Source organism: Typopeltis vanoorti, chromosome 23 (assembly GCF_054136105.1).
Source record: "Typopeltis vanoorti isolate ZY-2024b chromosome 23, IOZ_Tvanoo_1.0, whole genome shotgun sequence".
Taxonomy (NCBI): domain Eukaryota; kingdom Metazoa; phylum Arthropoda; class Arachnida; order Uropygi; family Thelyphonidae; genus Typopeltis; species Typopeltis vanoorti.
This window is the reverse complement of record NC_143571.1, coordinates 34,245,046-34,272,612: the sequence shown is the minus strand read 5'-3', so window position 1 is coordinate 34,272,612 and position 27,567 is coordinate 34,245,046. Positions and strand designations below refer to the sequence as shown.

Here is a 27,567-nt window from a genome sequence, read left to right as displayed (position 1 = left end):
CCGTTTCTCTGGTTAGCCCGGTACCACCCTAGCTCTCGGTACAGCTCTCTCATTTTTTTTCTTTGCGCTTGAGCTCTTTCTCTGGAGATGTTTTGGAAGAGCTCTTTTGCCTCGGTTTTGAACTGGGCCCACGCGTCCCAGTCCCAGTGGGCCCTTTTCCTTCCTTCGCATAGCAGCTGGAAATCCTTGCTATAAATTTTGGGGAAGCTTGGAGGCATTTTCCAGGGTCCTCTCGATGTTTCTACGACCTCGGGTAGCATGGAAATATAGGGGCGGTCTAGTCGCGTTGCGACTCCTCCGCTCGCCCATGTGGTACCCACTGTGTCTGGATTATGTTCCCTCCAGATGTCGATGAGGTCGACATTATCACAGCAGAGTTGCAGTTCCCTAGAGCCACCGGTACCGGAGTTGATGTTGCCACCAACTTTGTCAAGTCTTGCGTCAGCGATGCAGTTCCAGTCCCCCCCGGCGATGATATACTGAGCCCCGTGTAAATAGGGTTCTATGGACATGAAGAACCCGCTTCGCTGGTGAGCGTTGTTGGGGGCATATACATTAAGGAAGCGGATGACTCTACCTCCAAACTTCCAGTCTATAGAGACTAGACGTCCTGCAGCATCTTTCTGTACATTGAAAAACCCGCCTAGAATAGGCTGACGAATAAGGATTCCCACCCCCTCGCACAGCGCTCTCCGAAACACCAGAAGCTCTGAACGGGGAAGCTTCTGGAGAAGTTTTCTATGTCCCAGTACTGATAAAAATGCGTCTCCTGAAGAAAGAGTACATGAACCTCATGCAGTAAGATTAGGCTCCAAACAGCGCGTTGTGCGTTGACGGAGCGCAGACCGTTAATGTTGAGAGTGGCAACGCGAAAAGTGTTGTTCATTTTAGTGGTGTAGTTATAGGGAGGGACAATTAGAATTTTAGTGTCTGTTCGGTAACTATTTTGATTAGTGCTTGGTATAGCGCTGTGATGTCGCAGTCATGTAAGCCCATATTTTGTTTTGGCGGCTAGAATGGAGTTTCTAAAGGAGTTTTGTTCCTCATTTAGAATATCTGGCACGGCAAGTTTGTCCCATTCCAAGCCAACACAGGGTTTTGATGAACCCTTTATGTAGTGGGCATAGAAATGATTTTTTCATTCTTAATCCATATACTATACTAAGATTTCAATGGTCCTAACTTATATTTTTACTGTACAAGTTGCAAAAAAAGGTGCACAAATACAATTACTGAAATAAGAGCCAACAGGCTTCACTTCGGCAACGTAAAATTATTCAAAATTAAGCAAATATTAAATACCATATTATTTCTTAGCTAAATAAGAGACTGAAAGATAGAAAATCTAATCTAAGAGTTTCTTACGTTGGCTTACTCTTGGACTCGCGGTCTTTATATAATTTTCTGTATTCAGCATGAAACTTAGATTAGATTTCCTATCTTTGAGTTTCTTATTCGGCTAAGAAATAATGTGCTATTCAATATCCACTTAATTTTGAATAATAATTTTAATTTTTGTCATTAAATTTATTTATTATAATTTATTTTTCAATTTCAATTTTATCTATATAATGAAATTATCCCTCACAATAGATGATATCAAATTACTGTACATTTGATTTTTTAAATTTCTCTAATTTGTTTAAAAAATTACAAAAATATTTTGTTCATGTTGCCACATAGTGATAATGGCTTTAATACTTTACAGTGCAGTACTATTAAAGTTATTATCACTATAATCTTGGTATTATTTGGTCTACCTACTCACTGATGAGACTTCAATAAAGGTTGAAACCAGTTTGGGTAGTGACCTATCTCCCTTAATGTAAAACAACATACATCTCCTAGGGGATAAGTTTTACATTAGGGCAAATACTAAGAATAGTGATCCTAGCTTTTACCCACCTTTACAACGAGTTGCCCGGTATTGTACTACCCAGGTGTTTGCTCACGCTTGGGCTCGCTGAACTTTTATAATTTGCTATATTCGGTATGAAACTCTTTGATTTCTATCTTGGAGTTTTCTTATTCGGCTTTGAAATAATGTGGGATTCAATATCCCCTTAATTTGAATAATTTTAACATCGCCGAAGTGAAGCCATTTGGCTCTTTATTTCATTAAATTCCATTGTGTTGGCAATTCTCTCATCACCTCTGCAATCAGAGTCAATTCTGCGTTTGGAACGTGCCTAAGAAAACCGGGTCATTTATTTTGAGTAGGCATTTCCAGTCTGTGTTTTGTGTAGGATTACTGGCAATGCTTTTTATTATGTTAGCGAAGTTGAAGTTGTCTTTTTCCAGAGAGAAATGTTATTGGATTCGTTAGCTGCAGTTGGATGTAAACTGTGTATACCGTAAACTGTGTGTGTGTTTGCTATTAGCTCTCTGAACCTTAGAATCCGGCCATCCGAGTTGAAATTTGGGTGTGACGACTTTGTAATTCTTTCTTTCTTTCTTTCTTTCTGTTATTAGAGCAAAGTTTTCAGTAGAGCCAATGAATTATTAAGTAGGTTGCTAATAACAGGTAGTATTTTTTTTTTTAATTTAAAATTCAAATTTTAAACTGCCGTACACAAACTTGAGAAAATTCCGTCTAGTATAGACTGAGAAAAAAAAAAAAAAAGGAAGAAAGAAATATTTAAATCAATTTATTTTTGTGAACATGATTAGTAGTGTTATTTCATTGCAATGATAAAACGCACCGAACCTATGAAACAATAGCGGGCCACCAAAGCAACAATCCCGTGCGCTATGAATGACTGCAAGATGAACTGAAATATTATAATAATAATCCTTACGGAGAAATTGATGCAAAGTATCAGAATGAATGAATGAATGAATAAATGAGAAATTCTAACATGTCACATCTAGACAAAGGATTCTGAAGAAGGGCCCTGAGCTCTTAATTTTAGGATATTCTAGAGTTAATTATATCAGTATATTTGGCATCATCATCAACAGCAGTCTACCAGAATAGCACCATTTTCAATTATCCTGTGGTGATTGACATTTCCTTAAATATTACTCGATCCCTTCTTTTTTATTCTGTTCGTATTCTAATTTTCAGGTTATAATTCATCCATTTATTCTCATATTTCGTATTCTATTGTGTTTTATGGTAACTGATTGAGACTAATTCTAATATGGAACTCCCGAAGCAAAGATGGTTTCGATAAGCTCCTTTGTTGAAAAGATTTGAGTTCGAATCGCTGTGGGACCTTATCATTTTCTTTTCTCCGTCTTCTGAAAATAATTGCTATGAACACTGTGTTCATAAGCAGTAGTTAGATTCAACAAAGCTATGCATGAAAGTAGTAATGGACATTGCATTTTTGAATATTCTTAAGGGATAAATAGATAAATGAATTGCATTATTGGGAATTTTTTATATCCCGTAACAATATCGCAGAGTAGACGTTAGTCTCCAGAAAGGATTTCCAAATTGTTGGTCCATTTCGCTACTTGAAAAATCAAATAAAAGTTTGTTAAGGGAAAGACAAGAAAATAAGGGAAAGACTAGATTTTTTTTTTTTTTCTGTCAACGTAGAATTGTATATATCTGTGGCCAATATTATAAAGATATAATGTTTGGATTTTCGCTCCTGTTAGAGTAGTTTGGTTACGTCATTCTGTTTACGAATCAAAGAATTTATTCTAAGTTAAGATCACTCCAATATGCAATACAAAGCAGTATTTGCTTCATATCTGCTGCATAATAAATAAACATGACGTTAAATAGACGTTTCAGGTTCGCATATTTAACATGTCATAATGGGATATGTTAGAACAAAGCTTCTGTACTTGAGGTTCAGATTGTTTAATTTCATTTGAAAATCTTTAGTACACAATGCACACTCAAGAATCAGATATTTTTATTTCGGAAACTCTGTGGGGAATCAGAAGAGATGCACACGTGCCCATTTATTAGAGAGATCAGATTTTCGCATTCCACGTAGGAGGTTAGAATAATTTCGATGAGTTTTCAACGTAATGTGACCAAACCAGACAGTGAAAATATTTTCCCCCTCCAAAATATACATTTATATATATATTGAAAAATTAACAGTAGAATAGACCTACACTTATCTGCAACAATACAGTGACTAAATTATAAAGAATGTGAAGAAAAGAATCTAAAAAAATGCCACGTAACAACAAAAGACCTTTTAAGTACTCTTACGTACTTGAAAGTTCTTTAAAAGTGTGTACCAAATCATGGTTCACTTTCCATGATTTGGTACATACTTTTAAAGAGACTATAGACATGTCTAAAAGAACGTGTAGGATATATTTTGCATGAGGAATTGCAAATGAAAAATCTTTGGGCAAGATGGGTGCCGCGCTTGCTCAGCAGATCAAAAACGCACTGGCTTGAAAATCTCTGACAGTGCTTGGAACGTTTTAACAAGAACAAAACTGATTTTGTGCGTCGATTTATTACTATGGACGAGTCTTGGATTCATTGCTACCCACTAGAATCCAAACAGTAGTCGGTTGTTCAGCGTTAAAGAAGACAAAGTTGGTTCCATCAGCAGGAAAGATCATGACTTCGGTGTATTGAGATGCTAAAGGCATTTTTTTTATTAATTATCTTGAAAAAGGTAAAACAATAACCTGGGAATATTATTCCGATCTTTTAACCAGAACGAGAAAATACCGGTTTGGAGAGGAAGAAAATAAAGGGATCTGCACTATGAATTGTTGGAACATCCATTCTATCCTCCAGATTTGGTTCCCTCTGACTTCTATCTCTTCCCAAAACTTAAACTCTTCCTCAATGGTCATCGTTTTTTTTTCGGATCAAGAGGTGATTGCAGCATTAGAGAGTTATTTTGCACATCTTACTGAGAAGCACTTCAGGGTCGGGATAATGGCGCTGGAGCATCGGTGGAAAAAATGTATTAGTCTTAAGGGAGATTGTGTTGAAAAATAAAAATAATTTAAAAATTATAAATTCGTTTTTTCATTTTTAAGCTGGGAACTTTTCAGTCCACCCTGTATATATATATATATATATATATATATATATTAAGGCAAATCAGATGAAGTCAGATATATACAGTATATGTATAATGTGCCTGTGTAGCTCAATGGATGTGGCGTTTGCACTCCACGGGAGTGTTTTGCATTATGGGATACATTATGGGATATATATTAAGGCAAATGACATGAAGTCATATATATATATATATATATATCTGACTTCATCTCATTTGCCTTAATATATATCCCATAATGTATCCCATAATGCAAAACACTCCCCTTTCTGATGTGTATAATGCAATGCGAAGGGTCACTATCCAGACCGGTTTCAATCTTTATTGAAGTCTCATCAGTGGGAACCAGACTCCGGGAGAGATACCAAGGTTAAAATAAGGAAGAAGTCATATATAGCTCATATACAAGTAGACGAAAGGTGCTTGAACTTATTAATAAAAATCTCTGGATGAGAGAAAGATGTTGAAATGTTTTTACCTTGGATGTATTATACGTTAAAGATACGTATATGTACAGTATAGGAAACTGTAATTTGTAATTCAAGTAATATAATGGCTCCAAAAGCTTTCCTCAACAGGAGTTTTCAGATATTCTATGTGATAGGAAATGCATTTTATATAACTGCTGTAAGAAGGGACGTTTAAAAATATTTTTTGGAGATCATTCATGAAGGTGACGATTTCGTACGCACTGTTTAATTTGATTTTATAGCACTGATTTTTGTCAAAATTATTTAGTTAATTATTTATTGGGTTATAGTTCTTGTAGGACTAGTAGTAGTAGATACACTTAGTTATTATTTTTATACTTATTTTGGGAAGAAAAGTACACATACTTTTTATGTTATAAAGAATATTCAGCTTTTATGTGATTAATTTAATATTTTGAATTACATTAATGTTGCACTAATAAGTTATTCTTTAATTATAGTAGAAAGTGAAAGGGGAAAAAAAAAAAAGGTTCCACCGAGATTTGAACTCGGATCGCTGGATTCAAAGTCCAGAGTGCTAACCATTACACCATGGAACCCTTACGTTTATATCATCGCAACAAATCTATTCAAAATAAAGTATAACTATCTAACTTGGATAAGATATCAGTTTGGGTTACCACATGCTGATTATAATTACTTTCACACGAGAGTGACGGTATCAGACACCTTTGGTACGTCTGAACTATTTAAGATTCTTCGGTGAACGAACTCATCTCACACAATACGATGAAATAGATCCATCCTGTTTTCCCATGGTCAACCGAACATTTCTTATATGTAAAAATTTTACAAAATATTAATATCCTTTTTTAGCAGTATCCTATTCTTCATATTATTATTATTTATTCCTGCCATCTCCTAGTAACATCTGAATAGTTAAATGCACTTAAATTGTAGCATATATCATGGTATGATAGCGCAAAACAGATCAACTAATCCAACTAGACACTTTATTATATACAACATTGTAGCCAACTGTTTAAAATTTAATTATATAACACTTATATAATTAATAAAATTATTAATTATATAAGTCTGCAAAGCCACCTGAAAATTAAAATGACAAATAGAATTAGCTGAACAGAAAGAAAAACGATAAGATACTAACTGAAAGTAATGCTTTCTTTGTAATAGCTCCCTACCTTAAACAGAGAGAGAGAGAGAGAGAGAGAGAGAGAGAGATGTCAGTGGAATAAAAAAAACAATAAAAAAGATAGCTCTTAATCTCCCTTTCCATTACAATGCATTTCTTCACTGCATAACAAATTTTTCAGTCATCATTAACAGAGTTCTAGGAGCAGTTTTTGAAATGATTCACGATCTTTGTTTGGACCTAATGATCGACCTCAAATATATCTTAGCCGATCCCCCGATCTCATTCAAGGGTGACAGTTTTTCTCCTGGAAAATGGAATATTACATCTTGCAAACTAAATGCAAAACGATCAGAAGGTCACCCGCAATTTTACAGACGTAAGTCAATCCACTAGCCTTCGATTAGGAAATAACGAGAAATTCAAAGGAACTAAGCCCAGAATTGTAGGGACGATGCTTCACGACTTCTAATGCGATCTCTGCGATAGTCATAGTATTCTCAGCTCGAATACGGCAATTCGTTGTTTGAAATTGGTTACGATCATCAACAAGCTTTAAGATTTATTATCGTCCCTTTCACTGTACAATCAGAGTGAAAGATGCCTTTACTTATCCAAAAACTGTCATTCCAGTTACGTTACGAACACTTTTTTCAAGTATTTATGGATAAAAAAAGAAGCTTCAAGTATGCAAAGGCATTGTCTTTCCCCTAGTAACCACTATAGGAATTTTATGTTTGAAAAACAAACATTTGCTAAAAGTAATATGTATTTGTATTAATTTGTAATTTTATCCTAGTGATCATAAGAAAATTAAAAAAGTTAAATTAATTAATTAAAATAAATAAATATAAATTAAACATTAAATAAAATGTCTATAAAATATTCCACCTTTTCAACAGAAAATATAAATTATAACAGAGCTTGTAATTGCCAAATTTCTTAGAAATTTGGCAATTACAAGGGAAATCTGAAGACGGTCATCTCCATGATCTGCGCTCTTTCGCCAATGCTCAGATCCATAATTGCAGATCTACTGTTCAACTTTGATGACATTGCTTATCGTTTTGTTTTCAGTTTTAGTGCGGAATCTGGCAAGAAGTGATCTCTTTTTAGTTCTGGACGACACGATCTTGCAGACAGACGAAGGTACAGTAAGTGATCAAAGACTGCGCAGCCAAAACTATGAATCTGAACGGTTGCTTGTGTTTCTACAAAGCCACCTGTTGTCACTTTGGAAGATTGTTGCTTGTCAGGGCGATCTTTTCAAAATCGAGCTTTCAGTTTTTTTGCAGCATTTCGAGGTGTTTCATCTTCATTCATGGTAGATTTAGTACTGATGCTGACAGAAAGGAAGCAGTTCCGAAGTTTGTATCATAATGATTACACTCAAAGATTTGAATTTCAGTCGATAACAACCTTTATTCACATTGTAATATAAACTCTTGACTTGGATCAGGGGACGGTTGAGAGACAGACATCAAAAAGTGGTATACAGTGGGTGTGAATCTGCCAGATTTAAGGTGACCAGTGGTTACTTCAGGGTTCAGTCCTTGGGCCATTATTCTTCGATCTATACATTAATGACATTAGGCAGGACCTAACATCAGATGTGCAATTGTTTGCCGATGATGCGAAGATAGGCAGGGCAATCATGGATGCTATTGATATTCAGCAATTACAAAATGATCTGAATAGGCTGGAAATTTGGGCAAACGAAAATGACTATCAGTTTAGTGTTAGTAATTGTAAAGTTATATATTTAGGCATGTTAGTAGAGTTCCAACAGCATTTTATATTAGCGGGATTATGCTACAAGAAACTGAGGAAGCAAGAGTCTTGGCGTATTGGGAGATAGGAATTTGAAGTTCAAAGGCCACATAGCAAAAGTTGCAAATACAACTCAGAGGATAATTTCTATGCCGAAGAGAAACCTTGACATGTGAGGATAAGGAAGTAATTTTGCCTCTTTATAAGGTTTTAATAAGATTACACCCTGGATTATAGGGCCAAGATTTGATCTCCTGGGTTCCAAAAGGATAAAGAAGCTGTGGAAAGGGTGCAAAGAAGAGTTACAAAGATTATATCCAGATGTAAGATCAATGAGTTCATCTTTGGCTAGTTCAACACTTCCATGCAATTTATATAAGAAAGAAAAGGATTCCAATGACTTGGGAGTTGAGCCCAGAAAGATTGTAATTTTTCAGTAGCATCCACTGTGGCAACGTCAATACTTTGAATTGAGAGATTTATCTGATTGATATGGTTAACATTATCTGCTAGGTAAGCCAAACCATGGATAAAATCTTTTCTTTCAAAGTGTTCCAAGAATTGGTTTCTGAAATTTCTGCCCTTAATTCGAACAAGCACTCAGGACTTATTCTCCTGAAAGTCAGCGAACTTCTGTATGGACATAAGCACTTGATATTCTGCTCTTATTTCTTACAAAAAACTTTTGAAAAAAAAAAGCAATGTTTTTGCCTACTTCTAGTGAAGTTGATGGTTTTATGGCTTTTGACGAAACTTCATTCATGGGGTTGGAAGTCTTTGCTGATGATGCATGTCTGTGTAAAAGTGAGGAGATTCCGTTTTCCCTAAAGTAGCAAAACCAGACACATAACCCATCATAATGAAGAATTCTAATTTTATGAGTCTCTTTTTATCATTTCCAAAACTTCGACGGCGTTTGTAGTTTCCAAAAGGGACTCACAAAATAAGAATTTTATTTTGAAGCCTGAGCATGCACAGAGCGAACAAAAATAAGGAGCTGGCTACATTGAGAAATGTCTGTGGTTTCACCTGCTTGCATACTGAAGAATGGCGAGGCTGCCAATTCCTCGATGACCTGCTTCAAAACGTTAAAAGAAATATCAAAACTATTCTCAACGTATCACATCATATGACAAGGGAGTTGTTTCCTGTGTTCGAGTCAGCAAACCATCTCGACCATTTCCAGCGCGCATGGCTTTTCTAAAATCTCTCCAATAATGTGGGGGGCGTCTTTTGTTTAGCAATCCGATCTAATGCAAGCAAAACCGTATAACCCGAATTCTCGACATACTTCATTTTCTTCTAACATATCAACGTGAATTGGATCTGTGAAAGCATATATATAATAAATGAAGTTAAATTGTATTTACTTCATAACACAAACACGTACAAAAAAAAAAAAAAAAAAGGAATACGAAAAGAAAAACAAATAAATGGAAGAATCTCTATTACTCACTGACCTTACAGCGCTGTGCGCGATCTCTATCATTGCTCCTTTCGTTAACATAAAAAGAAACTACTTTAAATAACGCATTTCAATAGTTAAATAAATAAATAAATAAAAAATATGATTTTATCATTTGAGTTCTAAGAAATTATGAACATGTAAAACATTTTTGAAATTCTTAAATACATTTAATAATTGTGAAAATCAAAAGTGACGGAATTTAAACTTTCAGTAATAATAATAATCATAAAGTTTAATGATACAAACGAAATTCAGCCGAGAGTTACAACCCCTTGGTTCGAACTGTTTGAATTTATACTTTGAATGCAAAAAGTTCGAACCACGGTGTTGGAATGCGATCGTTCCGTGAACCGGAAGCGGTCCCATCGTACGTTAGCCGATAAATGCCATGAGACACATTTTGTTTAAAACTTCCTTTAGAGTTTTAGTTAACTAAATTGAAAAATTAACAGTAGAATAGACCTACACTTATCTGCAACAATACAGTGACTAAATTGTAAAGAATGTGAAGAAAAGAATCTAAAAAAATGCCACGTTACAACAAAAGACCTTTTAAGTACTCTTAAGTACTTAAAAGTTCTTTAAAAGTGTGTACCAAATCATGGTTCACTTTCCATGATTTGGTACACACTTTTAAGAATACTTCAAACACCATTTTGAATCCGTAATCCAAAATAATAATATATCCGCATATAGAATATCTAGGAAACATCGCGCCACAACTCTTCGAATTTACAGAGTCGTTGATCACCCAAGGTTATGAATGGCAACGACACTGAGGTGCAGTCTTACTAGACATAACGCAAACATTTGATAGAATTTGGCATTATGAACTAATTTTCAAACTACATCAAGCAGGAATCTCACTAGTTCTATTCATTAAATCATATCTGAACAACAGAAAATTCAGAAGAAAAATCATTGGGGTCAAATCCACTGTAAGAAGAATTACGGCTGGAGTCCCTGAAGACTCTTTGCTAATTTTCTCCCTTAATTTTCTCCATATACATGGCAGATCTCCCCAAGTTATCCCCATCTATCACCACCCTCTATGCCAATGACACGATTATCGTAACAAAATCACTCCGTCTTCAACTGGCCATAAACAAGTTGCAGATAGCAATCAACGTACTAGAGAATAGGTACAGCAAATGGCGTATATCAATCAACCCAGGGAAAAGCTCCGCAGTACTATTTACCAGGCGTAAAGCAGACCCGAACACAACCATACAAATGTTTGGAAAAAACAATCCATTGACTACAAACGATCCAGAATAAATGTCTAAGAATGGTGTTTAATGCCCCTTGGTTCATCAGAAACTTTCCATTATACCGAGAAGCCAACCTTCTAGTCGTCAAGACCTACATGATAGGCATTGCAGAAAAATTCTTCACAGTCACAGATAATCATCCAAATCAGCTAATTGGACAGGCAGCAAACCACAAGCCCTCCGATCGCTTCAAATACAGAAAACCAAAATCCTTCATCGCAAGAGAAAGCTAATACAGCATAAAATGCTCACAAAGAGCGGGTAATTAACCACAATAATCCCCTTACACTAAAATTCAGACGAAAGGATGAAGAGTCAAGGATTCAGTCCATCACCCAAAGAAGTTCCAAGTTCTGCTTAGCTCAAAATGAGTTCTGTGATCCTTACAGAATAACATTGACTATTCGTAGAACATGTAGAAGAGAGAAAAAAAAAACATAAAATAAATATTCTAGTTCTGACTTACATTAAAATGTATAAGTACCCTTGCTAATCTAGCGTCATGGAAAATATCACGAAGTTACACACAGGCTACTACGATCGTAAATGGAAAATACATTACCAGTATTAATAATAAATCCTCTAATACAATACACTCTTTGATAGTACCGTTGGTACCTCTCCAAAATACGTCGATTTCTGAACCTTTCCTGGCATGTGCTCAGCGGGACCACAGATTATCGAGTAATTGTGGTTAAATCGGCTTGAAAAAAAAACTGGCGTAATTAAAAGGTTTACTGTTGAAGGTTAGGGAAGGGAAATTATAGAAACCACCACTAATTAGCATCAGATTTATTAAGTAGAGGGGATGGGGAATGCTTTAACATGAACTCCAGAACTGCTTGTTGGGGTTATATTCCGATACTTAATCTAATCAAATAGGGACAAAAATATATCAAGAAAGTTGGTTCAATTTTACATTATTTGTGCAAATATAGTTTTATTAAATTCGGTGATAATAGTGCGTTCGTCAAATTATTATAAGTTAAGGTATGTAAACAGAAAGTGCCACTTATCTCTGAACAAGGAACTAAGAGAGGAACCGAAAAATTTCCCTTCATCCTCTTGCTTTACGAATACCAAAAGGATTTAGGGTCAGTTCTCAGTTATAGTTCTTTCATTCATGTGATATTTTTGTAGTAAATTTCCGAGACTTGAACTCCATTACACAATGGAATCAGATGTTATTACGTTGCGTTTATTGTGTAATTTAAATACAGTATATCCAACATTATTTTAAGTGCATTTTGAATAGTATAAAAGCATCATCATTCGAACTGAAATATTTCTCAATTCCAATATTCCTTTGGATATTAGTCAATGTTAAGAACATCAAGCATAAATCATTTCTTTTAATCGGAAATGAAGACGTTATGCAGATCTGTTCATATAGAATTGAACAAGGCAAAAATTTTCTATACATTTTGAATTATTTTCTATACCGATTGTAATACAAGCAGCACATTTTAAATAGATGCCCGAAGTTCTCCAGAACATTTTATTTCTTGGAAATTTATTTCAAATTATACTGCCATAATCATTTATAGAATTTCAGGCGTAAAGGGTCATAAAAATGAAGAACTACTGACATGAAACCTTACAAAGATATTTGGAACCTTCGTTATAAGCGAACTGGACAGTTGAAACGTTTTTAGCCAACGGTCTCTTGAATCCTTTGTTAAAGGATGAATTGTCCATCTTTGAAGAACCTTCTTTTAGTCATTATAAAACAAAAAAGAACAAGATATATCTGAGTAAATGGATGAATTAAAACCTGCAAATTAGAACAAAGAGCAAAAGGAGAAATGACATGGGAATCTCAGTTGCTTTAAATAATTGACGATGTCAGATGCATGATGAAGGATACATGATCTGGTGTCATGGTGGACCGGTTCTTCTCCTTAAACTTCCCCGCCAATGCAGGAGTACCCTAGGATTCCGTTCTTTCAACCCGATCCCCTCTTCTTGTGTATAAATGACCTGTTCTCATAGACTTCAAGTCCTATCCATAGCTTTGCTGATGACGTCAAATTCCATTCCTGTTGCTCATTAGACGAACCTTGTAGTGCACAAGAATTAGGTTACTCAAGACCAATGGCCTGAAGTTCGATTTCCTAGCTATATCACAATGAAGCAAGGAGGTCAACCTTGGAAACTTCGATGCTACCAAAACTCAGACCTGTCCGATCTCTAGCAAAAAAGAACTTGTATCATTTCCAGTTACCTTTGGTTATACTGGGGTATCTAAACACGGTCAGATTTCTTTTCGTGGACTAACCTCCACCTCCGATCTTTCCTGACGTAAATACATTTCACCCGTAGCTTCTGAAATTGCCAAAACATTTGGTGTACTTTTTCGCCTAAGACACTACTTCACAGCTGCTAACTCTATACAAATCCCAAATCGCCGTACACTGGAACATTGCAGCAATAAAATCCAGTCTTAGATTGCTCGATTCTGTCCAGAAGAGGGCAATCTGGCTAATTAATTAACCTTCACTCACATACTCACTTCAATCTCTCTCTCTCTCTCTCTCTCTCTCTCTCTCACACACACACACACACACACACACACACATACACACACACCCGCGTTCAGTTTCTGCCTTATGCCTCTTCTACAGATAATTTCGTAGGCAGTGCTGTGCTGAATTGCCCACTATTATTCCTCCACTTCCCTCCAAAATCATTAAAACAAGAGCCACTGCTAATCCACACCCTTTTATAGTCTATGACGAAACTCACCGAATAAACTTCACTGCTTCCTTCTTCATTGCATGCACCTCCATTCTTTGGAAGCGCCTCGCCCCTTCTGCCTTCTCTAAAGAATACAATCTTCATCTGTTCAAATAAAATGTGAACATATTCCTCCTTTCTAGTTATCCTCCTACTCACAAACCACGTCACCAATCTGCTATAACTCAGGATCTTTCGTTTGCTAGTCATATATATATAGATACATGACTTTATTATTTTATATGAGCGTAGTGGTTGGCCCAACCACTTCTTACTTCAATAAACATTCTCTCTCCACTATTCTGAGAGATTCCAGAATATTTTAGGCGAGACGTTCTATTAGTCAATTCTAATTTTTTAAGTATTTTTTCGTCCCCGTGTGTTATCAAGATTTCTGCAACGTGTTCAGTTCCCCTGAAACCATTTTTGGCGTTTACACGAATGTTATATGATCCCCTTGATCACCGAACTTTATACTAATAGAATAATTATCTAACATTCCGTACACGAGGGAGACCAATATCTACCACACGATTGCATACTTTATCCTGATATTCCATCTTTGTTGAAGATTAGAGGATCCCCACTCCCAGGCTGGAAACAACGCCAAAAAAAATCAACGAAAAAAAAAAAGATGGCCACTGGAAATAATCAAAATAAAATAATGTGAAAACAAATGTTAAATTGGTTGCTAGGATATTTTAGTTTTCTTTGTTGTCATTGAATCTCACTGCATGGGATTCTTGTTTTCGTTCTGCCCTAATGTTTCGCAGCTTTATAGGGCGCATTGGGTGATTTTATTTTCTTTGCATTTCTTATGTTGTTGAAACCAAATAAGATTAAATTTCAGCCTATTCAGCATTATTACTATAGTAATTTTCAGCATTAATTATTCTATAGTAATAATGCTGAAAATTGGGCTCTGTAAAGAGTTGCACTCAAATTTCTAGAGAATATCGTTAACGAAGAAGCAAACAAATTCTACTAAACTCAAATCACGACTAAAACAAATGACTAACGCTGTAAATAATAATAATAATAATAATAATAATAATAATAATAATAATAATAATAATAATAAAGGACTTTATTATGATAGTGGTCAGGAATAATAAAATAAATAAAATAAAAAATAGAATTACAAAGTCCTATCGAAATTTCAACTCGGATGGCTGAATTCAAAGTCCAAATGCAACTTGTTACTTCATAATCTCACACACACCCATTTCTATCCTTCAACACTAAAATTGAAAATAACACACTTTACGCTAACACGTTCAAGCTAGGCGGTGATTGATTCATTTAATCCAATACCCTTGGAGGGTAATGGATGGCAATGCTGTAGCCAGTGAAGTTCTAACTGAGGCGAGGCTATTGCTGTTACCCTCCTGCCATGATCAGAGCTTTAATAGCTCAATAACACCTTATCCATACACTGTCCTCTACTGATAACGGGGAAGATGAGAAGCATTCTTGCTTCGCCCCTTTAAGCCAGTCCTTATAAGGACTAACACGTTCAAGGGAATCGAGATTTAGGAATCAATCGACCGTGAGATGCGGTGATTGATTTATTCAATCCAATATCCTTGGAGGGTAATGGATGGCAATACTGTAGCCAATGAAGTTCTAACTGAGGCTCGGCTATTGCTGTTATCCTCCTGCCATGATCAGAGCTTTAATAGCTCAATACCACCTTATCCCTACACTATCCTCTACAGATAACGGGGAAGATGAAAAGCATTCTTGCTTCGCCCCCTTAAGCCAGTTCTTATAAGGACTATAACACGTTCAACGTATTCCAATAACAAGCGTATCCGATAACGGTCTGTTCTTCGCCTTGTTTCGCCCCTACCTCGCAGGCAAAAAAGTAAAAGGGCGGAAAACTTACAAAGGTTTGTTACAATTATACTGTGGCAGAAAAAATTAAAAATAAAAAATTAATTAAATTAGATATATCATATATTTCAAAAATATTAAATTTATACATACATATATATGAAGATGATTATATTTTATTCTAATTATATAAGCTCCAAATAATTATTTTTATTTTGATAATCCCTGGGACAGAAACATTTATATCCAATTTCATTGAGAAAATTTGATTCTCTTATTAATAGAATATTTTTATTTAAAAACAAAATTAATCGAAAATTTTTATTTAGTAATTTAATATAAAAAATTCGATATATTAATAAATAATATAAATATGAAACCGAAGGGCAGAAAAAAAAATCTTGCACACACTCAAAAATTAGCTCAGGCCGGAGCTGGCCTTGTTAAGTTTCTCAAAATTAACTTGTTCATTACGTGTTAATAAAATGTGAAGGTCAATGTTTGTAAAATTTAACGACACATCAGGCGCTGAAAGATGCGATATTTACATTCCAAGAAAGTAAGAATACCTTCCTAGAGGGATAACATACACAGTATACTGTATATATAAACTGTGCTGACAAGTAGCTGCATGCTGAACAATATAGAATATTTTTTTATTTAATAAAAATAAATTTCTAAATAGTTTTTTTAACTTTGAAAAAAAAAAAACAAAAAAAAAACAGAAGAATATGCGTGTTAATACAAAGGGAGAAAATATAATGTAACGAATTATATTTTTCAATAAAAAGAAAATCAATTTTGTTTTTACCTCTGCTTGAAAGAAAATACACCTATTGTTGTTATTTATTTATTTATTGTAAAGGTTCTCACGCAATGGGAAGGTTTTCATACAACAATACAGTACCATCAATCACTTAATAGAACTCCTGTTGATTGAGAGTGCTAACCTTTACACCATACGGAAACATATTTTAGTTGCTTATTACACGTTTTACTATTAACATTGTATAGTCAATATAATATACGATTTTTACATGCATATTTGGGCGACACAGATATGCCACAAAACTTCCAACTGCTAATTTAAAAGTCATCCAAATTTCCATTTATTTTTCTAACAGTCCTTAAAGAAAAAAAAAAGTGATAGCATTAAGCGACAAAACAGTCAAAAAAATACTCCGAAACTTAAGCAAATCGACCGTAGAACTCACACTATGTTAGATAATATTAATTGATGTCAGGGCTGGCAACAAAGAGACCGCAGGAATTATCTGCTGTATTATCCTTCAGGATGCCTTTGCATTCACTGATAGTCTTGGACCAGCTGTCAGTGATGGCTTATAACGGAAGATGACTGATCTTTGACCTACAATAAAAAGTAAGCTAAGGATAAAAAGGTCCACCTTACTCCCTTTGAGAAATAAAAGGAGTTAGTGGATTTTTCTCTATATTATTTAGGTTTTAAATTAAAATGATTAAAATTAAATAATAAAATGATTAAAATTAAATTATTTTAATTATTTCATTTATCATTTGTCCATTTAACTTTTATTTAACATATTAATTTAATTTGTCATTTTCAATAAAAATTTATTTTAATTTTTAATTTAAATTTATTTGTATTTATTTAAATTTCTTTATTTTTGGGTGGTGTGGGCGGTAGATGGCGATGATGGTAGTTATGTTAAAGCAGTAGACATCAAATTGCATTTCTCCCGATTATGATTTCTAGTTTTTTCTTACTTGATTTCACTCTACATTTCTCTCTCTCTCTCTCTCTCTCTCTCTCACACACACACACACACACACACTCTTTTTTTTTTCCTTCGAAAAATACTTCGTTCGCATTTTCACCTAAGGAGAGCCAATCAGATTTTCACACAGAAAAGTGTGAAAATTTCCAGATTTTATCCAATCGTAAAGAAATAACTCCGAGATATACCTCAAAGATATCATACAACAGCAATAAGGTTTTAAATAATTTAAGCAAGAAACTACAAAATATTTTTGTTCCCCAGTAATATTTTACTCAAAGATCTGTGCTCTGCTCAAACTTTATGAATCCCTTTCCAGCTCTTCACTTTATATGATTTTTAAACTCTTGTTTTGTCGAATTTCATTTTGATGAGGAAATTGCTCTTCGGGGTTAGCAATGGAATGAATATTACTGGAATTTTAGCTGAAATTTAAGTGTGAAATCAGTAAATTGAGTTCCTCGCTTTCAATGTTGTTGTTAGCAGACTATCAGTAAGGGTTCCATGGTGTAATGGTTAGCACTCTGGGCTTTGAATCCAGCGATCCGAGTTCAAGTCTCGGTGGAACCTTATTTTTTCCCTTGCTCATCATTGCAAAGCTTTAGATGAGTCAATCAAAAAGTAACCTGCTGGTCACTATTTTTTTTTTCTTTTTATAAATGTAAACTAAAAAATAATTGTTATTTATTCAAGCAAATAATTTTATTTAACTTCTTTAGTTTCAATTTTTTTAAATTTAAGTTTATTTTAATGGCTAGATTATATTAAAATAATATATTTTTAATTTCATTTTTATCGATATTATGAAAAATAATCATTCAACATAGTACATTATGAAATTGCATTGCCTTTAGGAAATTATAATTTTTATTATTTTTCTCAATATTTTTATACTATTCGGTATTTATTTTATTATTTTCTTTTTCGAAATTAATTTGTTAAAGTTACATTCTTACGTTCCTATATCATGGATTAAGAAATTCATTCTTTTCACAATGACAGTCAATTTTTGGCCAGAGTAATTATTTATTTTTTATTTTATTTTTTTTTTTCTGAAAGAAATGGAAAGACCTGATGAAGGGAGATAATCCAAGGATTTCGCACTAAAATTTCTGTAATTACATTGCTTACATTTGCATTAGTGTATTTTTGGAAACTACAAAAGAGTTTGATATTAATTTATGCAGTTGGATTGAAATTTATATTTGGTTGTAGTTTGAGTTACGCGCCCTTACATAACGAATCTTCGCGATAGGATTTTAACCAAGGAGAGGGAAATGAGCCCTTCATTTCCCTCTCCTTGGTTAAAACTACTAGCAACATGTATGGGAGCTTGTCTTACACTGTTCAGACAAACTCCCATACATGTTGCTAGTAGTTGGGGGCCGTACTGTGTGCTCAATGTTATAAATTACAGAATTGTTTTTAACGTGAATTCATACTACATTTAAACTTTAAAACACATTATGGACCATTAGTCTAAGACCGGAAGCATAAAACAATGAAATACAAGTCAAAGAATGTCAACTTCGTCCCAAGATGACCCTAAACAAAATGTTAGGGAATTACAAGCATAGAATTTGTTGTGTTTGATCTGTTCTGGATGGAACTTAGCAAATTCTCTTTGTTTATTTTCTATCAATATCGATTTTATGCAGTCTAAAATATTTAAACATCTTTCTTGATCACTCCATTATTCACAACTAAACTTGCTTCTCTCTAATTCAACTTATTAGTCTGGAAGAAAATAATAATCCTCGTCAGCCTGCACCGCCCACGATCTTTCTTTATGCAATTCTCCTTCCAAACATTAGCGTGGATATCAACCCTTGTCTTAGTAATTTTAGTCAGTAAGTTGGTTCAGCTTTATATTCTACCGAATGGCCTTCTCACGCTCACTTTCAGTTTGTTGTCTTTTGTCCATGCAATGGGTCAAATGAGTTACGTTTGTGACTTCTACCTCTTCTTTCCATGGTCTGATTTCTTCGTTTTTGTAAATGTGCTAAAGTTATCTGAGAAAAACAGAATTACATATCACAAGAAGTTAGATTCCAAAGCCATGGAATCCAACTTCTGCTCTTCCATAGATAAATCATTCTCGTGTAAAATGGTACGTACTGTTGTGGCATCACCCAAAGATGATAATTTGACGTCACACAGTTCATGAAAAAACCAATTCCTCTTTTAAATTCAGACTATTGAAAATAAAATTACAAGGCAGCAAAAATGTGTATATATATGCATGTTAGTAATTTCGTTGCCAAATCGTTTAGTTATAAAGATTTACATCTTTAAAATGCTTTTAGAATGTCGTTCTTAATATGTCCAAAACGGAGGCAGTCAATGACTAAACAATCCATATCAGTTATTTTCATTACCATTAGATAAAAGTACTTAATGTTATTATGAAGAAATATATTATTGTAAAATAAGCGCAGCAGAACTACTACGTCCCACACTGGAGTCTGAATCCAGTGATGCGAGTTCCGATCTTTGTGGGGCTTGTCAAATATAATCTCTGTACAAAAATTAATCCCAGCTCGTTAAACTCAATACAGTTTAAACAGCAAAAAGTATTCATGACCACGTTTTGCATCTTTTGTTGTTGTTCAAAATTTCTGTTACCAATTCCCTCTTCATTGTGTAATAACAAACAACATTCGGTTTCCACAGATCTCTTGAGAAATTGAAGCGGAAATATTTCTATGGAAACGCTACATCCTTCTCCTTCATAAAAGGCTTTATCATGCACAGGCTATATATTTGAAAAAGATGAAATAAAACAGCTAAATGTATTTTGAAAATTCAAATACTGTAATATTTACGTAAACCCGTTTGTCTCAGTATACAAGAACAATTATTGTAAAATTATCAGATTTTATATACAAGTAGACTAGTTTTACTTAGCAAAAATTATAAATAAAATCTTTTAATAAATATAATTTTTTTTTAATTTAAAATATTTTATATATCTAAATAATTTTCAGAGTATTTCAATAATAAATGTATAAACCTTTTAGTTATTTATATATTAAAAATATATAAATTGGCACTAATTTAGTATGATTATATTTTGGTTGAGAAAAAAATGAGACAGGTATTCATTGTGTGGTTAATTAGGAGTTCGCGTAATGATGGATGATGCAGCCTGATTTTGCCGATTCGAAGCGTTCTTCATTTTGTGAAATATCAAGGTAAGACTTTGATTAGATGCAATTTAATTGCTATTGCTTCATTTAACCTACCCTTTGCTGCTGCGGGATATTTTACAAAATTTCTGCTGGCAGGTCTTTAGACCTGCGGGATTTTTATTAACGCTCATTCGCAGTTAAAACGATATGAGCGTACCTGACTTAGACGTGTTCACTGATTTGCTCGATAAAGAGCCGGCTCTTGTACTTATTGATAAACTCCAAAAGAAGTTCAAGCTGACATGGCCTACTAGTATGATTGACCCCGACATTATTATCGAGTCACTCTATAAAAGGCTAGTACTCACTTTTATTAAAAAGCTTATCAAAAAAGTTTGAATGGGATTGGCCCGGCTACTTAAACCTATATTCTTCACCTGAAGTCGATGTTGAGGAAAATGAAGACTCTCCTCAAATGGAGGAAAAACTCAATCTAGTTGTCTCTACCTCTAATCAAGGAGAAATCCACGCTCGTAAGAAGAGAAAATTTCTCGCTGCTGAGCCAACAAATGATGTTAGTATGGATGAGGATATTCCCATTTCAGATCTTTCTGCCTCCCCCAATGAAAAGGTGCCACCGATTATCCTAAGGGAAAAGCAGAGATGGACAACACCAAGAACCATCATGGCTAACTTACAAATAAGTTATTATAGATCTGCTAAAAATGTAGATGCGGGCTTTGTAAGATTTCTATAATCAGCCCGCCATGGTGGCTGATTATAGAAATCTTACAAAGGAGCTGGACGTAAGAGGAACACAATATCACACATTCTCACTTGCCTCCGAAAAAAAACTGAAAGTGGTCCTACGAGGAGTCGCCGAGGATATAGTTACTGACCTTAACTTACAGGATCTACCTCCCATAAAGGTCACTAAAATGTTTAGATCAAATAAGACACCTATGCCTTTAGTCTTAGTAGAAATTCATAATATGCACAAAGACATATATAATCTAAAATCAATCTGTGGACTCAAAATCACCCCAGAACCATTGAGAAAGAAATCATCTTCTGGGCAGTGCCACCGATGCCAAAAATTTGGCCATGCCCAGAAACTATGCAAAGCTCAGTTCAGATACCTAAAATGTGACGAGAATCACCCCACAAACACCTGCGCCAAGCCAAAATCCACCCCAGCTAAGTGCGCTAATTGTGGGGGTCCTCACCCTGCTAATTATAGAGGGTGTATACATCACCCCAAAAACAGATGGAACGATCCAAATGATCAATCATCTAGTTCGAGAGTTCCTGAAGCTCAGGCTCCTCAGTCCTCCAAGAGTGAGAACATGTCAACAGGTGCTCGCCCATCATTAAATGAGCCCCCTTAAGAAAATGAATCTTCAACATCAAGCGAGAACATATGCTGATGTCGCCCGCTCCAAACAGATAGTACAAACTCAGAACCTGACTAATCCACATTCAAATCTATCAGCTATTATCACCTCTTCTCTTGCAAACATGCTGCAGGATTTCAGCAACTCAAATCCATCACTAAGTGTTATAAAAAGATTCTTATAGTAAACCCAATCCATATTATCTGCACTCGCTGATGCATAGGAAAAAAATTGCCCCAGATTCGCTTAGGATTATTGCTTGGAATGCCAACGGTATAAAAAATAAACTGTTAGAAATCCAGGAATTCAATAATAGATACAACCCAGATGTATTTCTAATCAATGAAACTCACCTGAGGCCTGCTGACATCCTAAAAATCAGAGGGTATCAGATTTACAGAAACGACAGACTTCGGTATAGAGGTGGAGGTACAGCCACCATTATCAAAAACAATATCAACCACCATTCAATAACCAAACCTACAACCACCAACCTCGAAATCACAAGAATTAATGTCCTCACAAACTCAATTGGAAACCTTAACATTTTTTCTGCTTACAACCCTCCATTAAAGACATTATTGACCTCAGATCTGGATGCCATCCTTGGAGTAAAAGGACTGGTCGTCATCGCTGGAGACTTCAATGCAAAACATCCTGCTTGTAACAGTAAATCTACCAATAAAAATGGTCGCATCCTTTCCAGCTACTCAGGATCAAACTATGTTATTGTGGCTGGACCTACCGAACCAACTCATCTCAGTACGTCTGGCACTGCTGTCATCATGGATATAGTTATCCTGCAAGACATTAAACTACAGTACAGCCTTAAATCACTAAACGAGCTGTCGTCGGATCACAACCCAATTCTACTGCGATTGGGAGAACAAGAATGCCTGTCTCCTCCCGCTCATTCATGCATATCGTGAGAGAGATTGTCTAAAGCACTTAGGGATCAAATTGGACCTGTCCCTCACATATGCACACCAGAAGATGTGGAATCTGCAGTGACTAGCCTCACCCAACAGATTAAGTCCGCTATATCGGTTGCAACCTTCCACAAACCTGTTCCCAAGCCTGGTAGTTTGCCTGAGGATATAATGGACCTGATCAGAGTGAAGAACAGAGCTAGGAAGAGATTTCGTAACACTCGCGCTCCTCAGGACAAAGCAGTTCTTAACAGATTGAACGGAGCAGTGAGAGATGCACTTAAAACTCACAGAAACCAAGTTTGGGATAAAAAGTTAGCTTCTATCTCACCTATTGATCACTCTATCTGGGTGTTACTGAGAAACATCAAAAATAAAAACAGATCCCGCCCCCCATAATCTCAAACCAAGGCCTAGTCCACACTGATGCAGATAAAGCAGAAGCCATACTAAAGAATCTTGAGGAGCAGTGCAGACCTTCTTATAACAACTTAGATTTCAATCACTTGTACAAAATCCACAGACAGGTCAGGCATGCTTTAAATCTACCAGATACCAGTGCTGACCATATTGCACCAGCATCACCTGTTGAATTATATGATATTATTAAAAAACTTAAGAACAATAAAGCTCCTGGACCAGACGACATCTCAAACAGGGTGATCAAGCTACTGCCTCGAAAAGCTATAGTGCATCTGACCAGTATAATAAATGCAATCTTAAGACTTCACTATTTTCCTTCCACCTGGAAAATGGCTGATGTGATTCCTATACAAAAGCCAGACAAAGACCCACACCTACCGCAAAATTATCGTCCAATCAGTTTCATCTCTAATCTGGGTAAGGTTACGGAGAAGGTCATCCTCTCACGTAAAAACCTCCAAACCTCAGCAAATGACCTAAACATCCTCCCTAAAGAACAGTTTGGTTTTCGGCAACACCATAGTACTACCCAGCAAATCCACAGAATTGTCGAATACATCACCATCAGTTACAACTGGCGCCAGTGCACAGGAGCTGTATTCCTAGACCTATCCAAAGCATTTGACAAAATCTGGCATCTTGGACTCCTGCACAAACTTATCTCAGCCGGTACCTCACTACAAATGGTTCATCTAATCCTCCATTCATATCTTCAGAATAGATCAATGCAAGTTACAATCAACGGTTCTACATCGTCCCAGCGCCATATCTTTGCTGGAGTGCCGCAGGGATCTCTACTGGCTCCATTGCTGGTTTCTGTATACATGTCCGACATCCCGCACAATCCGATGACTTCCATTTTGGCCCTGTATGCGGACGATACGGCAATACTAACCACATCTCTCAGACCCCATTTCATTACCAGAAAGCTTCAAGAAAACCTTCTGAAGCTGGAGGGTTGGTTCTCCAAGTGGAGATTGGAAGTCAACCCCTAGAAAAGCTCAGCCATTCTTTTCTCAAAAAGGCAAATGTCTCCTGCAGGTGATGTGTTACTATTCAATACTAAAATTCCCTGGCAGACAGAAACAAATTACCTGGGTGTAATTCTCGACAAAAAGCTATCTTTCAACCAACACATCAAGTCTGCGTGCACGAAGGCATCTAAAGCTCAGATCTCTCCGCTAATTAATAGAAATAGCAAGCTCAGCAACAGAATCAAATAGCAGCTATACCAGATGATGATTCGTCCTATAATCACCTATGCCTCTCCGGCCTGGAGCCACACCTTTAATACTAACATTATCAAGATACAACGAGTGCAGAACAAGTGCTTGAGAATGATTCTGAACGCCCCGTGGTATGTTAGAAACAATCAACTTCATAGAGACACAAATATTCCCTATATTTTCTCTTTTCTACAATCCTTAGCATCCAAGTTTTTCCTAAAGACGTCCACACACCCCAACGATTTGGTTCAGCAAGCTGCAGCATACGAGGCAACGGACATATTCAAATATAGAAGACCAAAAGCTATATTAGCCTCCTTTAGCGATGCATAATCTCCATGCCCATTCAGGGCGAGCAAACTGCTCATAAATTTTACCCTCACTGTAACCACAACAGATAGTGGGAAATAGTTACTTGTTATGAAACTTGAGCCAAAGTGATTTTTTAAGACTTCTACATGTAAAGCGGTGAACGAGAGAAGTGAGAATTGGTCGTGGGCATAGACTGTCTTTCAAAACACCCAACTACGCATATATATATAAAATAACAAGGTTATGACTTCACTAATTTAAAGGATTCCAGTGTTAGTTTAATTCATTTATCTGGCATCATCAATAGCATATAAACAGAACAACAGTCAATAGTCTTATAGTGGCTGCTATTCCCGACAACTTGCATGTTCCCCACCCCTCCATTTTGTTTCATTTTAATTTCCACCTTGCCATTTATCCATTTATTCTCATACTGGTTTTCTCTGTCGTGGTTTCTAGTAATTAATCTAGGGTGAATTCCTCGATGCATACGAGACCTTCCAATTTCTGCGACAGATATATCTTTCAGCAAGTTACGTCAAGTGATTGCTGGTTAAAATATTTGAAGGCGATGCATTTCCTTATAACGAGGTTGTAAATGTCTTTGTAAGCGTTTTATATCGATTGTTCCTGATTTTCACGATACTAAAAGCTTGAAATCCTTAAAAAAAAAGGCAATACTCGGACACAAATCACTCAGGGAAAGATATTCAGGAGAACTTTGGATATTTATTTACAAGTTTAATTGTTTTGAATTATGGCTGAAGCAACCAAGGCTATAACGCTACTGGATTACATCTTTTAACCGTGTATGTGTGTGTGTGTGTGTGCGCGTCTACTTTTCTTTCCACTTTGTTCGAGGGATGAAAATTCGGGTGACTTTAACCTAGTGATTATTATGCTTATTTGTTGACTGTGATCTTGTTATCTGATATGTTGTTCTGGTTACTCTATAGGATGGACTGAAGTAATGTTTTAACACGACTGTGTAATGGCGTAAGCGTTTCACCTTAAATATTTTGTGTTGTGTCCGTGCTGCCCGCATAAGTGTGGGTTGTTCTCAGAATATCAGTTTTACCATTTTGTTTTGCAATGATTGTAATCTGTTAAATTTGCTTGCGCAGAATGCGTATGATGTAATTGCGTATCTTAAAATGTTTTCGCATAATGCTTTATAGATTAGTATTTTTATGTGGGTTGGGGCAATGTCTTTTAATCTGTATAGTTTGCTTGCTATTATCCTAAGCTTGGTATGTAGGTAGTTTGTATGGCTATTCCAACTTTGATCAGCATCAAAGTGAAGTCCGAGATAACGTGTTGTTTTCCCCTGTTTGATGGTTGTGGTTTTAGGATCAGTGCGTTGTGTATAGGAGGATGGATGATAGTGCGATATTTATAATAATAATAATAATAATAATAATAAACATAGATAGATTTCACAGAGGTATTGAAACTGCAAAAAAGCAAAACTATTTTAGTAATGGAGCATCTCCTTTAATTAATTAATTAATTAATTAATTAATTAACATTTATTATAGTAAAGGATTGTTAGTTTCACATACCTGCGTGCATTTATTGAAAAAATGGATGACTTAATACTCAGTGCGGACTTGTTCACAGCTGAGATGATATATAATTAGGAAAGTGTTGAAACACGGAAATACTTATCAGAAAGCTTCTTCCCTTCAATAAACTAATAACGCAAAAATGAATTAAATAAGCTTCTATGTAGAATGAATGAAAAAGTGAACCTCCAAATCTACCAATGAATCGTGCAAATTACATTGCTAGTACATGATCCGCATAGCCTTAGTTACTTTACTTTGATATTAATCTAGGAACCAATCAATTAAGCTACTTTAAAAAAAAAATATTATTCCCAAATGTGTATCTGGTTCCATGGTGTGATGGTGAGGACCTCGCATCCAGCGATCCCAGTTTAAATTTCGGTGGAACCTACATGAAGTTTGATTCTTGTTCACACTCTTTTTTTTCTATCAGTTACTATATCAGCACACTGTAAGAAACCAATTTTCGTCATTTTTTTCTATATTAATTCTGCAGGAATCGATGCTGCAGGAGAAATGAGAAACAGAAAAGAAACAGAAAAATTTTCATGTATCCATTTTTTTCTTAATGCACCCACGAAATGTTTTTTAATAAACCTATAATACATTCTTGCCGTTAGATCGGCTGAGAATTTTTTATTATATACAGTAATCCCCCATTATCCGCGGGAGGGGGGGTTCCAAGACATCCCGCGGATAGTATACCGAACCCTAAATATACTATGTTTTTTCTTATATATATATATATACCTATGATAAAGTTTAAATTATAAATTAGGCACAGTAAGAGATTAACAGGTAACTAATAATAAACTAGAACAATTATAACAACATACTGTAATAAAAGTTATCTGAAAGTGAATGGAATCTTAGCAACCTCAGCATACGTTTATTTACTTAAAATTATGCCCTTTACGACTTCTCTTTGGCATATCCGAATTGCCAGCATAACTACTCTTGCACTTTGGGGCCATTATAAAATGAAATAAGGATTACTTGAACATTAGCATTGCGCTACCACGACAGTCGATCTGAATAACTCAGAACTACTCAGAACGGTGAGCAGTTTAAAACTTGTGAATTGTCTATTACAAAAAGCAAGGGCCATACGGCTTCATTTCGGCGATGTAAAATCACTTAAGCAAAGTGGATATTAGATTCG

At 35.3% G+C, this 27,567-nt stretch overlaps 2 non-coding genes across 2 annotated transcripts; one reads left to right on the top strand and one right to left on the bottom strand.

The window, feature by feature from the left end:
- Positions 1–5,955: 5,955 nt before the first annotated feature.
- On the bottom strand, positions 5,956–6,027 carry TRNAQ-UUG (transfer RNA glutamine (anticodon UUG)). The gene has a single exon. It is a non-coding gene; the product is annotated as a tRNA-Gln (tRNA).
- An 11,893-nt stretch (positions 6,028–17,920) lies between these two features.
- On the top strand, positions 17,921–17,992 carry TRNAQ-UUG (transfer RNA glutamine (anticodon UUG)). Its single transcript has one exon. It is a non-coding gene; the product is annotated as a tRNA-Gln (tRNA).
- Positions 17,993–27,567: the final 9,575 nt, after the last annotated feature.